We start from the raw sequence: 15,193 nt of genomic DNA on the forward strand, positions 1-15,193 counted from the left end.
GAGGCAAAAAGCCAGCTTTGTGCTTGAATTCCAGACAAGTTCATGGCCTGGTCTGGATTTTCAGTCTTTTACTTGAACACATATGAAAACAAGAGGCTGAATTTATTTTCAGCAGTTCCTGGTTCCATATTGTCTTTTTATTCCATATTGTTCCATATTGTCTTTTTATTTAAATTTCATATTTGGATGTATAAAATTGTGTATTATATATAGTCTTTGATACAATTTTATACATCCAAATATGAAAATAATTTTTTAAAATAAAAAGACAATATGGAACCAGTGTGTATATATATATATATATATATATATATATATATATATATATATATATATATATATATATATATATATATATATATCACATATATACATGTATCACACATATGTACACACACACACACACACACACATACATATACACACACACATATATATATATATATATATATATATATATTAAATAAAAGCTAAGTATGTTATCACTCTTTTTATAAACGTTTTAAGTGAAGTATGCTTTTAGCTGCATAAGTGTCTAGTCCAGTTTCTCTTTTGCGACAGCAAACACTAACCAGCAGGCTCTGTCACTTTCAAGGACTTTCTGGGAATAGCTTTCAGTATTTACCTGTGTGCTGTTCATCGCTGCATGAAGTCCTGTATGCTGTTTATTTGTGCAGTCTCAGTCTGTAGACATCCAGTTTACTGCTGACTGCTGAAAATAAATTAAAAAAAATTATATGAATGGGGGGGAGGGGGGAACTAAAGAAAAAATCATAGCCTATGTATTTGTTGTGCTGTAATAAATAATCCATCCAGTTTTAAGTTATTAACCATTAAACAGATAAAGTTACATTACGCCAATGATGACTGATATTCATGTGGCTGTGGAAACGCTGTTTTTCTATTCAGGTTTTTGGTGAGTTCAGTTGTAGACTAAAAACAACCCTGCTGGGAATGCTGCTTGAAGACCTACATTCATCGAGTTGGCAAGAAGGCCCAATTAGCAAAGTTAAGGTTCTTGGTCTGAGGTGCCACGCATGGGAGTATTAGGTCAAGTGTAGATCAAGAAAATTGTAATTGGAGTTCACAGAGGATTAAGACAGGTTAGATCCATCTTGTTCAAATTCCTCGGGTGAATGTGGAATTTCTTTCGTACTCGCACGTTATGCTGAATGTGTTTGTAACTATGCTCCCAGAACCTTTTGCGAGTCATTTAAAGAGTTATAAAGTTATAATATTTAAATACTTTTCAGTAATAAAGTATTCAGGGATTTTTAGGGGAGAGAGAGCATTGTTCGAGGGCCTTTAGAGACATTTGCTGCACTGTAAAAAGTGATCAGTTGACTTAACTTAAAAAAACGGAGGAAACCCATTGCCTTCAAATTAAGTAAATAAACTTAATGCGTAATTGAAAAAAATAAGATAGGCCAAAAGGTTTCCTCCTTTTTACTCTTTTTATCACTTTTTACTGTGAGCCACCAAAACTCTTGTGATATTTTCACTTCATCTAGGAGGATTTTGTCAAAGCCATGATGCAAAACATGGAAATTCAACCGCAATATATTTTTTATTTTGCATTATATGACTCAAGTATAATTTACATTATGTAATAATAGCAATATTTTTGAGCTCATAAACCAACCCTTACCACCAAACAGTATTCATAAATTACATTTAGCCACATGTTTAATAATTGCAGTAATTTAATACAAAAAATTATTTTTTAAATAAGTCAATGAAAGTCCACCATATGCACTATATTCTAAGTCTTCTAAAGCTAATATCATCCTCTCCCAATTGGCTTTCAAATCTCATTCAAAAAGATGCATTCAAACTTGGTGGGTTGCAGTTGGTTAAAAGGCAGTTGGTCTTTTACAGCACTGATGTCAAACCTGACTCAAGGAGATAACATATTGTGACATTTTGTATTCATTTGTGGTGCTTTTGTACTTTTTTTTTATGTGTCAGTAACAAATCAGTCAGCTTTAATGTCTTTGGTTGTACTAGTAAATGTACTTTTTTATTATGTATTTATAATTGTAAATTATTGTTAATTATAATCTACTATTGTAGTCAGATTAGTGTTCAAAATACCTGCTGGGAAGAGGCTTTCCTTGGAAATTTAGAAATCAGTTTTAAATGATCATATCATTTAATATCTATCAATAGAAAAGATTGTTTAAAAATTCACTCGAAATGACCGTGTGAATGTTTAAACATCAAATGTCTTACTTTTCTTTTTTTTTGCTGGCTGATATCTCAGTCAAATTGAAACATGACTTTTAACTTGGAATTGTCCAAACATGCTTCTGCTTATGTTATCGTCTCCTTTACAAGTAAGCTGTACAAACACCTGTGATGAGTACAAAGGAAGTATAAAATTTCCAAAAAGAAAATTCTTCTTCTTTTTTTTTTTTTTTTTTTAAATTACAGGACTCTTGTTTGGGGAAATGACAAGACAAAAGAAGGAGTATGTGAGTAGAATGGCTCCCTGATATCCACAGGAAATGTCTTCTGCTGTGTTGCAGAGAGAGCAAGAGAGTTATTTGGGTTCAGTAAACAGCAAGTAATGTCAGACTTGTCACTAGAGTCAGTTTTTGCCATCAAGAAAAAAAAATGTTTTCTTAAAACAAAAACATAAAGAAATTATCATATGAAACCATTTATTTCTGCAATAAAAAAAGGAAAACAATTAGTGTAAACTTCTGACATCTATCTATCTATCTATCTATCTATCTATCTATCTATCTATCTATCTATCTATCTATCTACGTGTATATTTTTGTTAATAACTGGCTAAAGAGTTGAAATGCATTATAAAACAGTACGTTTCTTTAAGTGACAAAACAAGAAATAAAAGGAGTATACCAATGTGTGCCATTCCATATAACGCACACTCTTAAAAATAAAGGTACTTTATAGTAGAAAAGGTTTGTTTAGATTATGAAAATGTTCTTTGCGCTAAGAAAAACATTGTTCTTTTACGAACTGATCCCTGAAAGCTTCTTTGGGAAGCCAAAAATGGTTCCTCTATCTATGGCATCACTGTGAAAACCCCCCTTTGGAACACGTTGTTTTTAAGAGTGTATATAAAAGTAATACATTATCTGGTCTAGTTAATCTGTTTGATAGCCAAGAATTAAGACTTGAATTTTTTTTAAATTAATCTTAGCTTTTCCTGGGCTATTTCCAGAAATAGAAATACTTTATGTTATCAGTGTTTGTCATTTTTATTACATTTGGGTGGGAGGCTCATGTGATATTATCATGTGGGCACACAGCCTCTTTTGTATTCAGAAGTGGCGCCTAAGGGTTAAAAGTCTCAGATTTGAATACGTAATGCCAACTATAGTACTCTCCCAAGCTACATACTTCCAGAAGTGCTTGGAGAAAAAAAAAAAAAATGGTAGTGAAAAAAGCTAGGGTTTCAGTGAAATAAGCCTCCTCCAGGCAGGGGCTCATTCTCCACTGTAATCCTTGAATAGATCTTCTAAATGACAAAGCCCTGATGTCATGCTCTCCTTCTGTGTGTGTCAAGCTGGCAGACATACCCTCGATTCACAGCAAGATCGGTCCGCAAGTGCAAAAACACTGAAGGGTGAGGACATCCATGTCCACAAAGAGATGACTTAATCACGCGAAGAGCGCTGTATGAATAACAGATGTAAAGAACCACAAAGCAGGATTGAGCAGAAGAGCCATTCAGATACATGTTAGAGATGATAACACAAGTTAAGATGGAGATTATGAGATCTGACATCCTGTGAAATGGAAATTATACACAAAGAATTGTGTCGTTTTTTTTTTTTTTCATTTTTAACAACTTAATATGCATATGAATACGCTGAAAAAATAGTGTAGAGTTTACTTTTAAAGGGATACTCCACTTTTTTCGGAAATAAGCTCATTTTACATCTCCCCCAGAGTTAAACAGTTGAGTTTTACCGTTTTAGAATCCATTCAGCCGAACTCCGGGTCTGACGGTACCACTTTTAGCATAGCTTAGCACAGATCATTGATTCTGATTAGTCCAGTAGCATTTCTTTCAAAATGACCAAAGAGTTTAAATATTTTTCCTATTTAAAACTTGACTCTTCTGTAGTTAAACCGTGTACTAAGATCGACGGAAAATGAAAAGTTGCGATTTTCTAAGCCTATATGACTAGGAACTACTCTCATTCCAGCGTAATAATCAAGGAACTGTGCGGCTGTACCATGGGTGCAGCAGGCGTAGTGATATGACGCAGCGCCTAAAAATAGGTCTAATAGGTTAGACAAACTTAGTCCCGGTCACGTTGGAAGAAGTTACCGAGCTGGGGACTATTTTTAGGCGCTGCGTCATATCACTACGCCTGCTGCACTCATGGTACGGCCGCACAGTTCCTTGATTATTACGCCGGAATGAGAGTAGTTCCTAGCCATATAGGCTTAGAAAATCGCAACTTTTCATTTTCCGTCGATCTTAGTACACGGTTTAACTACAGAAGAGTCAAGTTTTAAATAGGAAAAATATTGAAACTCTTTGGTCATTTTGAAAGAAATGCTACTGGACTCATCAGAATCAATGATCTGTGCTAAGCTATGCTAAAAGTGGTACCGTCAGACCCGGAGTTCGGCTGAATGGATTCTAAAACGGTAAAACTCAACTGTTTAACTCTGGGGGAGATGTAAAATGAGCATATTTCCGAAAAAAGTGGAGTATCCCTTTAAACAATTTTTACTAATTTTTATTAATTGCTAGTAAATTTCTCAAATAATTACAAAGAAATGGCAAGTAACACATTGAATTAAACATACAATTTTTAAGTAGAAAGACTGAAATGGTATTTTCTTGTAAAACGTACTCCAATAATCAGTTTTATAACCGTGTTTATAACTGTAATTTTTACTGTGTATATATTTAACATCTATTAAGTAAGATCAGTTGTGTTGGCACTTGGCAAAATTTGATGTAATCTCTGACTAAAAGAAAAATGGAAAGCATTTTGTAATTAAATTATTTTTTATAATTTATCTTAATTATATTGATTATTAATTTATATGAAATAATAATTATATTTTAAATAATTATTGTAAAATATTATTGATAATAATTAGTTTTATTGTAATTGTCCATTTTTTTGATCAACAACAACATTTTTATTTGTATTATTGATAAATATATAACCCTAGTATGATATATAACTTTATTACGATGGAAAACATTTTCCGTATATAAACAATACTTGTTTCCCCAAGTTAACGTAAATGATGTGCTTGATGATATTACTTCTGTTACACTCCACATTTAATGAAACATCAGATGTGCTGAATAAAAACCAGCCTGAGCAGGTTGATTTGGTGAGCTCCTCTATCTTGTCCAATCACCTGTCCACATCGTATCCTGACCCTTCCTCGCCCTCTAATTATTGGACAGCAAACCTCCATGACATCACAGAGGGAAGTCGTACACACGGCTGCTGTCGAGTGTGATGGCCGAGCCTGATCTGTCTGTGGAGGATGGGGGGAATTAGGGATGTCTGTTAGAATAGATGGGGCATCGCAGGGCATGGGAAAGTGTGGCGGGGTCACAGGACACGTGTGTTGAACCCAAAGAAAAGTCAATCAACTGGCCAGCCCTTCAAGATGCATCCTGCTCCCTGTCCAGAAGGCCCAAACTGTGATTGGCTTGAGAACAGCTTGTTTTCCCAAACTAAAAATGGGGATCTGTTTTTTTTCCCAAGCTCCATTTTGTGTTATTGCTGGCTAAAATTTTGAAACGAAGAGTCTTGCCTTAAATGTATATGTGAGAAGCTTTGGTGGGATATCGCATTAACCATGGAATTTGATATGGTTATTTCTCGAATTTATTATTTAGACATGTTATTTTCATTGAGCCATTTATCCAAATATACAGTTTCAGCTGGTGTTTTGTGACGGAGCAGTTCACAGGTGGTTGTGCTTAAGTAAACATTGTCAGTAATGATGACATATGCTCGCGATGGCTTTAACCGAAGCGTTTCTACATCGAAGGAACAGAAGGGATGAGGCCGTTTTTAAACCAAGGTTGCTTTGCTTGACTTCCCCTGCTGGAGTGATCTCCCCCTCACAGGACTGCTATTTTATTAACAATTCATATGGAAATGAGGGGCAAGGAAGGACCAGATTCTCACATAAACTTGATGTGGCCATGAATGTGTCTCTGTGTTTGCCATGACCCTGCTGTGGCATAAGACACTGCCTGCTAGGGCCTGAGGGGCAGACACAAAGAAAGAAATGAAAAGCAAGCACATTCCTGCACGGCACACAAAGGCAGCAGGAGAAAGGGAGAGAGAGAGAGAGGGAGAAAAGACAGAATGAACCCCATCTCTCTCCCTCTCGCTTTTTTTTTTTCTCTCCCAGTGTGATACCAGCCTTTTCTCCGAGTCACCATTCCTTCGGGTCATTCGTCCTCTGCTCAAACTCTCTCCAACCTTTTTTCTGTGATCAACAATCATACATTAGGATTCAAATGACAGAGCGTTCACGTTAAAAAAGATAAATAAATAAAAAACTCAGCCTTTTTCATTTAAATCTGTAATTAAACAGAATTATGATGTAAAATCATACATAGCTATTTAAAGTTTGTAAGTCACTAATCAAGTAAGCATATGTGAACTCTTTGGAACATTCATCATATCAGGTTTTGAATCTCAAACTTGCCATCAATTAATTTAAAGCATATTAAATTCATGTTCATGTTCATTTTCACTCAAACCCTACATACTGATATAAATATCTTAATGTTCTCACTTATTTAATTGTATTAAATTAAATTATACAAAATAGAAGCTTTGAGAAGATTTTTGAGAAATATTTATTTTCTTAATAAAAATTAAGTGCTATTAAAAAAATGTTTTATGTTAGAATCAATCTAGAATATTATTTGTGCATTCCTACTTCATATATTTTGTATTTTTATTCATGATCTATATTCACACACACACACACACACACACACACACACACACACACACACACACACACACACACACACACACATATATATATTCGCATCTAACATAAAAATTGTTGTTTATATAATATGTGTGTATATATATATTATTATAGACAGTGTATATATATATAAATATCTATCTATCTATAGGCCATAGATATATATATATACATACATACACACACACACACACGTGTATATATTTACATATTATATTTTTATATTTTACATATTTTGTATCACACTGACAACTGTCAGTGTATCACAACAACTGTGGTTGTTTCATTAAACATCTGTTTAGTGAAGTGTGCTTACGTTTGAATGCAGGGATTGATGTTAAAGCTCCATTAACCTGTTTAAAAACCCATTAGGTTTGTGTGTGTGTGTGTGTGTTTGCTCAGGGTGCTTGTTGCAGCACTGTCATTCATGAGCCGGACTCCTGTCTTTAGGGGGTGCAAGGGTGGTGGTGACCGCCGTCATCTTTTGTGTATTGACTCGTTTGTGTCACACTTCGCAACAAGATATATCTTGTCATGTAAATAGAGGGTATTTAACAGTTCTCAGGCAATTAAACAGATAATGGTGTTTTGTTAGCTCGGGGAATGCAGAGGGGGATCTTTTTGTGATGTGTCCTGACTCTGAGGGGGATCTGTTTGAGAATTTGTTTTAAGAGCGACAGGGTACTTGAGGTACAATCCACAAAAACAAATGTATTGGACCAGGTGGATATGTGTCCACCAGTTTAATCTAGTAATTGCAATAAAAATCTGAGATTTTTTCAGTAGGGTATAACAGAGCTAAAGGCGCACCAGGGTAAAAGGCACCTTTGATTTGATTTTCCTCTAAACCACTAGATGGCACACAAACTTGCTGTAACACTTTCCGAAACATCCACTTTTCAAGATGCACGTGGAAATTTGGCTGATACTTGACACAATCTCGGGCAGCAGCGCAATGTTGATTCTGTGCTAATTAGATCTAATATTTCATGTTTTTTTTAAATGTTGTAGATTCAAGTAGCAAACGAGAATCGGTAAAATTATGGAATATATTTTTATACAAAGGTCTTATTAATGATTTTCAGATTTGTTCAAGGTAATTAAAACAACAGTTTTTCCATATGTACAATTTCTAATATGTAAAAAAAATTTAAAAGGCACAAAAATTGGGGTGAAAGGCAAAATAATTAACATAATAATAAACAGCTGGCTGCCTTTACCAACATGGTTAGATTCAGATGGTAAATATCATATATTAAGTTGGGTGTCCACCTTAGAGATAATCACCATATTTAAAAATATGATATTAATCATATCATATAATCAATGATAATTTATTGTTACTACTGTAAATCTATATTAAATTATTATGGGATCTCATTCAATGCTTTCAGGATATTTACTCTTTTTAAAATAATTTTGTTTCTGTTTTTAAAATATATTTTTATATTAGTACATTTATTTAACAAAAATGAATTTATTTATTTATCAAAATAAACAGACAATAGTACAAACTTTGCTGCAGTGATTGTTTTGAACAAGCATTAACTTAGACATTATTAAAAACATAGCTAAAGTATTTGTATAAATAATGTGTGTTTTTTGCCCCATGCTGGTGAGCTTTATACCCGTGTGTGGGGTAAAAGGCCCACCTTGCCAACTCATTCATTTACAAGATTTTTAAACAATAAACAACTTTTATTATTTATTTTCATACAAAATCTTTTGCTCCATCAATGTTCAGTACAAACATACAGTTTATATTTGTTTTGCAATCATACACTATGGGAGTAGTGAAAAGCACATTTTTCTTAAGGTGTGCCTTTAGCCTCGTTGTACTCTATCTAATAGCAAAAATTGTATGTGTAGAAACAGAAAAAAAAACAGATTAGTGAGAAATAGACATAGCGATTGAGACTCTGCTCTATTAAAATGCATTATGAGGACGGAAAAGCAGTCAGATAGAAGGGGTTATCATTTGTTAGTGGTGACCAGAACGCGAATGGGCTGGAGACATTGTCATGCGGTAAAGGGTCAAGCTTTCAGCCTAATCTACTGATGTGACTATAAATAATGCATAGAGTGAGCTCAACAGAAAATCACAGCTGGTCTTGGCTTCATTGTCTATTGTGAGTCACACGTTCGAGCGAGCCAAAAGAACATATTGAACGGGAAAGTCTCAAAGTCAAAACACAAAGCAGCACATCACAAATGACACTTTTGGACATGGCCGTTTAACGCATACCACAAGTGATATAATTACATTATGGTGAAAGTCATTTGCCTGGCTCACGTTGATTGTTGGGGATGAGCTGACCAGATATACTGTCTTCTGTGCGTTTAATGCATTGGCAATGTAGCTTCTCTTTTTAAATTAAATTAATAATTCACTATAAATCACTATTTTAGACAAATCAAATGCTGTTCAGATCTTTTCTTAATTATTTTGAAAAACAGGCAGAGTATCTAATTGTCTCTATATTATTTCTTTTAGAGAAATAATGCCATTTTCTAATATCTTTCCTAATAAGTCTACAAATTTGCACTGTAAAAACAAGCACCAGAGTTTTAATGGATTTGACTTCAGTATAACATTTATACATCTGCTCTAATGTTGAAAATTGCATTAAAGTTGTATAAATAGGGGAAAAATAAGAAATATGAAAAAATAAGAAAACAAAGAGTGAACATTTTCACATTCAAAAGCTCTATAATTAAAGAACGAAAATCCTTAAATGCTTTGCCTTAGCAGCTGTTCAAAATGCAAACAGTTAATAATTTACTAATTACATTTCGATGTTTGTGTATTTAAATTGGACAAGGCCTGTATTTGTATGACAATAGCCAGTAAATGGAATCAGACAGTAGGTAATTTCCAGACTGAACTCAGACCTTAAGCTTCCATTTTCTGTGACCTCACCGCCAGCTACTGACATGGCGCGTGTGGTACACTGCATGGGGCTCCGTCCAATCAAATTTCTCCAAAATAAAATCCCCATTTCACCCTTAAATACCCAGTTTAGTGCATTCTTAATCGTTCACCCAAACTTACTTGAGCAGGCAAATAAAAATAAAAATATTATGTCCACAATGGTTGAAAAGATACAAAACTTCTTTTTTTTCTTCTTTTTTTTTTTAAATGAAACATAGATCATGCACTTATAATGTATGTAAAAACATATGGGGAATATGGGATGTTTTAGAAAAAAAGTAACAGTTTTTTTATTTATTTAAATGCTTTTTTATTTTTTAAATAACATTTTAATATACTTATTATAATATAATTCACATTTCTTTCTAAATATTTTAATCAAAATGGATATTTTTAAATTAACAATGTTACAAATATTGTTTTTCATTTATTTGTTTTTATATTTTTTGTAAGATATTTTAAACAATACTGTGCACATAAAGTCGATCGTAATCAAAAATAAATGATATTTTAATATTACTTAAATACAATCTAATAATATTGTCCAATACAGCCCAACATTGTTTTAAATAATATTGTATTATAAAAATATATCATATTTTGACTCAGTTTTGATACCTGCGATGTTATTTTTTTTCCAGACTATATCATCTTATTACATTTGTGTTGTCATATTCTTAGAACATGTGACAAAACAAACAATCATTATTTTAGTGTGCTATTTAGTATGCTTTTGCTATTTATATTATCATTGATGTTGATTGATGAGTTCATATCACATTCCTCTTTATAGTTTCTATATATAGTGAATTCAATATATAATTTCAACACAATAAATAAAGAATGATTTGATTACACTTTATTTTAAGGTGTCCCTGTTACAGTGTAATTATGCATTTAAGTACTGAGTAATATTAAGTAACTACATGCACTTACTATAGGGTTAGGATTAGGGTTTGGTTTGATTTAGGGTTAGTTGTATGCAATTATGCATATTTTATAGTTATTACTATAGTAATTACATGTAACATATATAACAATGACAATGTAAAATAAAGTGTTACCATTTTACAAAAATTATTTGGAGTATATTTTTCTGCCTCCAAACAGAAACATTTCTTCTAGCAACAGCCTAAAACCAAATGAAATGTTTTCTATTAGTATTTAAGAAGTCTAGTATTAGTATATAGTATTAGTCTAATATATATTAATTGATGTTCATATGCGGGAAATTGAGCACTTAAGAAATCTCATCACAATATGTACATAGTGAGTAAAGCCCAGTAATCCCACAATAATTGCAACACGTCATATGATGAGAGACACAGATAAATTCAAAGACTCACAGCTTTAATACAACATATTCAACATAAATGTTTCAGGTAGATAGTGTACATTTAGGAACAGCAGGAAAAGATCAGTTTTTTTTTCTATTTAATCTTTTACACCAGCTGATTATACCAAATCTTATACACGAAAACATAATTATACTCACCTCACGAGACATCAGTTTTTAATTTGTTATTTAGTTTTTTTTAAAAGAGGAAACTGTCATCCATACATCTTGGAAGATGGAATGGAAACAAAAGCAGTGCATTTGCCAGTATTTTTTTGTTTAAATAGTTTAAAAAGTCCCTCTGTGGTTAGTGGTCATCCCAGTTGAAATTGAAAAAGCAAACAGTTGAATAGCAGCATGCAAAATCCTCGGGTAACACAAAGCTGAAATCACTTCAGGATCAATAACAGATTGACATTGATCAGAAACATCACAACATGCTTATCCAAATGTCCCAGATTATCAAAAGAGAAGTGTAGAAGAGGAAGGAAAAGCAGAAAGGGAGAAAATGCAGAAAGAGGAAAGAGAAAGAGAGAGAGAAATGGAGAAAGAAAACTGAGAGAAACAGAGAAAGAGAGACAGGCAGAGAGAGAGAGAGAGAGAGAGAGGGGAGGGTTCGAGAGCGGCTAAGTAAGAGAGAGAAAAACGAGAGAGTTGGCCCACAACGCAAGCTTGATTAGAAAAAATGCTTACTAAGCTATCCGTTCCACACATGCACAGACTGAGGGTTCGATATTCAGCCGATCGATGAGGGAAAAGGCACAAAGGCAAAATCGGACGGAGCTCCTTTTCAAATTCACATCTCCGATGTCCCCCCCCTGCAGTCTGCGGTGGTGCGACGCACGGGGAGCAAGGGTTACCTCAAGGCTGTTCCGTGGACCATGCAAACAAGTCTAGACCAGTGACCTGCTCAATCGCTCCCTTTGAGGGCCAGGCAAGTTCGGTCAGGAAGAAGAAAGCGAGGCGTGCCCTCTTTTCAATGAGGGAGCAAGGAGGTAAGGAGGGCAAAGAGAGTAGGCATCTGCTTCCATGGTTACTAGCCAAGTATGAGGATCCTGCTATTCAAAAGGCTCCGTTCTCATGCTCTCAGCCAGCCAGTGTCACAGGTTTAGAGGGAAGGCAGCACAGGAGGAGACCCGCGGCACCAGGCGCGCTTCTTTTAACGCTCTAATGATACGTGCATGGGCTGCTCACCAGAAAAAAGGAGAAATGGAGGATAGAAGGGTGCCTGTGTGTCACATGACTGCGCAACATAGCTCTATTATTTAATATGTTTTTTTTTTTTTTTAAAGGAAAGCATTACTTTTGGCTATTGCTTTGGCAGGGCCGATTTCAGTAAAAATGACCCAAACAAAAACCTTTAAGAGCGTGAAGGTCAAATGCTGTTGGATACGTTGCAGATATTTTGTTATTGTGTTTTAGTGAAAAACATTGGCAGCTAAAGAACAGACTTCTTAATCGCATTCGTGACCATTTTGGTTAGAGCTTTTGGCTTTTTTTTGTTTTGTTTGGTTGATAATAATCCTTACATTTCTCACGTTGGATGTATTATTTCCTCTTTTAATTAGTACATTTTCTATTTAGGAAAGTAATATTATAAGAGGTTGATGCTTGATGGTGAATCTTTCTAAAGAAGTACAGATTCTATGAAGAAAAAAAACATGCTTACCTCTATGAAATTCACTTTTCTTGGACAGTCAGAACGCCACGGGTTTCTTTCAAATGAGGGAGACGGACATAAGGAAAGAAAGAGAAATCGTTAGGCATTCCATTGTTTATAGTAGTACAATTGATGCATATTAAATTTGGAATCTGATTATTTGTATTTCTGGCTAAATGTTGTGGTGAAATCTGTTTTGGAATGCTGGACTTGTCCCAGCAGCTGACACTTGCTCCACCAGACGCTCTCTAAAAAATAGACAGATGGCTGTGACAGAGGAAAGGGGCAGAGCAAAGAGAGATTTACTGAGGGATCGTGGGAAAGTCTTGAGCTCAGTTCACCTGCTTAGAGGGAGGCAAGAGCGAGAATATATTTTCGAACCAGTGACCCATGATTAAAGGGAAGGATGAAATTGTCCTATAATCACAAGCGTTGAACTTATTTGAAAATCTGTGATATCATGATTTATGATGGAGAACTAAAATCGAATGATAGAGCATTTGTAATTTCTTGCAGATTTAAATCAGAAAAAATAGTTTACAAATAATGAATAGGAAATCTAAATCAGTATAGGATGCATTTTGACGGTTTGTTCGGTTAGGAGCTTGCATTGATGGTTTTCTTTCATTTGTGGCTCTAGCACTATTAATATTTTTGAGCAAGTTTAGTTCCATCTAGACATGCAGCTTTTAATAATGCAATAAACCATTTGACTAAAACATAAGCTCCGGTCACAGAAAATGTTCATTTGTATGACAAATGTCAAGCCATTTAACATCATTTCATTGCGCTTGGGATCAAACAAATGAGTTCCCTAACGTTAAACAGGAAATCAATCAGGGGGGGTATCAATCGCTCCAGGCACTTGCCCTACCAGTGTGGAGAAAGTGAGAAGACTTTGGGGGAAGTTAGGAAGTGCTACTGGTGTCTTATCCTCTTTACGTCTATTGTTCTCAACAATGGCCAATCACAATAACCCCTGGGGTGGATGGCACTCCACTGAATAGCCACTTTTGTGGGATTTAACGGGTTAACACTACACAAAAGGGGTTGTGGCCATGTAACACAGCAGGGGTAGAATGTTGGAAACACCAGGAATCTACATGCTTCACTTCCTTAACTGTTGGGCTTAATTTAACTCTGGCTTTTGCACATTTTCCATACATTTTGGGTACTTTTTTCCCCCGCATTATGCGGATGCTGCAAGTTTGGTTCCGTGAGTGATGCAAATGCCCCCCAGATTTAGTTATGCAAAAAAAAAAAAAAAAAAAGGCTGGTGTTGAGCATTCACTGCCCTCGAGTAGTGTACTTGACCTGGAAAACGATTTAGACGAGGTCTGCTTTTCTGCTGCACTCTGAATAGGTTTCGGCAAATATTTATTACTGTAGTCTTGCTCTTTGTTCTACTCGCTCTGATTTTGAGTTTCTTTGGTTTGCTTTCCATAAAACTGGATCATAACCATTAATGCCCTGTCTCCCTGGAGTGATTTCAGTTTTTGGAGTCTGCTCCGAGGGGAATGGAGGGAGAGAATGAAGCTAAAGCCTGACCTGGGATTGATTTCATTTTGAGAGGGTTAGCTGGCTATGGAAATTAGTTTGTTAGAAACTCATTTATTCACACTTGTGAGCACCATTAATGGGAGCTTAAAACATGATGAAACTTATGAACCATAAATATTAGACTATATAAAGCAAATGTCCATTTACTTTTTAGCTGCAAATTAATTCATATTAAAATCCATGTTTTCCATATAATTCATGATCTCAGTGCACTGTAATTTCAGAAATCTTCTTTGTTTGTAGCAAGCATTGATCACATTATATCATATGAAAAAATGTACTCCCTTCTCAAAGTGTTACCGTAATTATGAATATTATAGTAGCACAGAGTGGTATCACACAAATCGAATTGTGCAGCAGTGAAATCTGAGTCTCCGTTTCATTCGGCTCCTTGTTTTGATTCCACCCCTGAGGAATCGTTCCCCTCGTTTGACCCCAGCTTTCATTATGATGCATTTCTACTCTGTTTCCATTAGCCGTATTGTTGAGGGATACCACTTTGCATTGCTTTGCCTCCCACAGAGACTGTGGTGTGCACAGATTCTTACATGCTAAGCAATGAAACTGTGAGTTTTAACTAAGTCATCAAACCTTAAATTTACCTATAAATAAGAATAAATGTAGTTGGACACAAAAAGTGAGTAGATATATAATGCTGTTTACAATACAATAATGTCAAAATAAAGGTCCATTCACAAATATACTTTGTTTTGTGAAATAGAAAATAATA

At 34.6% G+C, this 15,193-nt stretch overlaps 1 long non-coding RNA gene across 1 annotated transcript in view; it reads right to left on the reverse strand.

Moving 5' to 3' along the window:
• LOC311297165 overlaps nucleotides 1-14,696 on the reverse strand; it is a 29,106-nt gene extending 14,410 nt beyond the window's left edge. The window contains exons 1-2 of the long non-coding RNA XR_014628765.1: nucleotides 12,913-14,696; nucleotides 626-712 (exon numbers count right to left, since the gene is read on the reverse strand). This is a non-coding gene — a long non-coding RNA (uncharacterized lncRNA). The remainder of the gene's footprint in view (nucleotides 1-625; nucleotides 713-12,912) is intronic.
• Nucleotides 14,697-15,193: the final 497 nt, after the last annotated feature.

The sequence above is a fragment of the Rutilus rutilus genome (assembly GCF_951802725.1).
Source record: "Rutilus rutilus genome assembly, chromosome: 9".
Classification (NCBI taxonomy): domain Eukaryota; kingdom Metazoa; phylum Chordata; class Actinopteri; order Cypriniformes; family Leuciscidae; genus Rutilus; species Rutilus rutilus.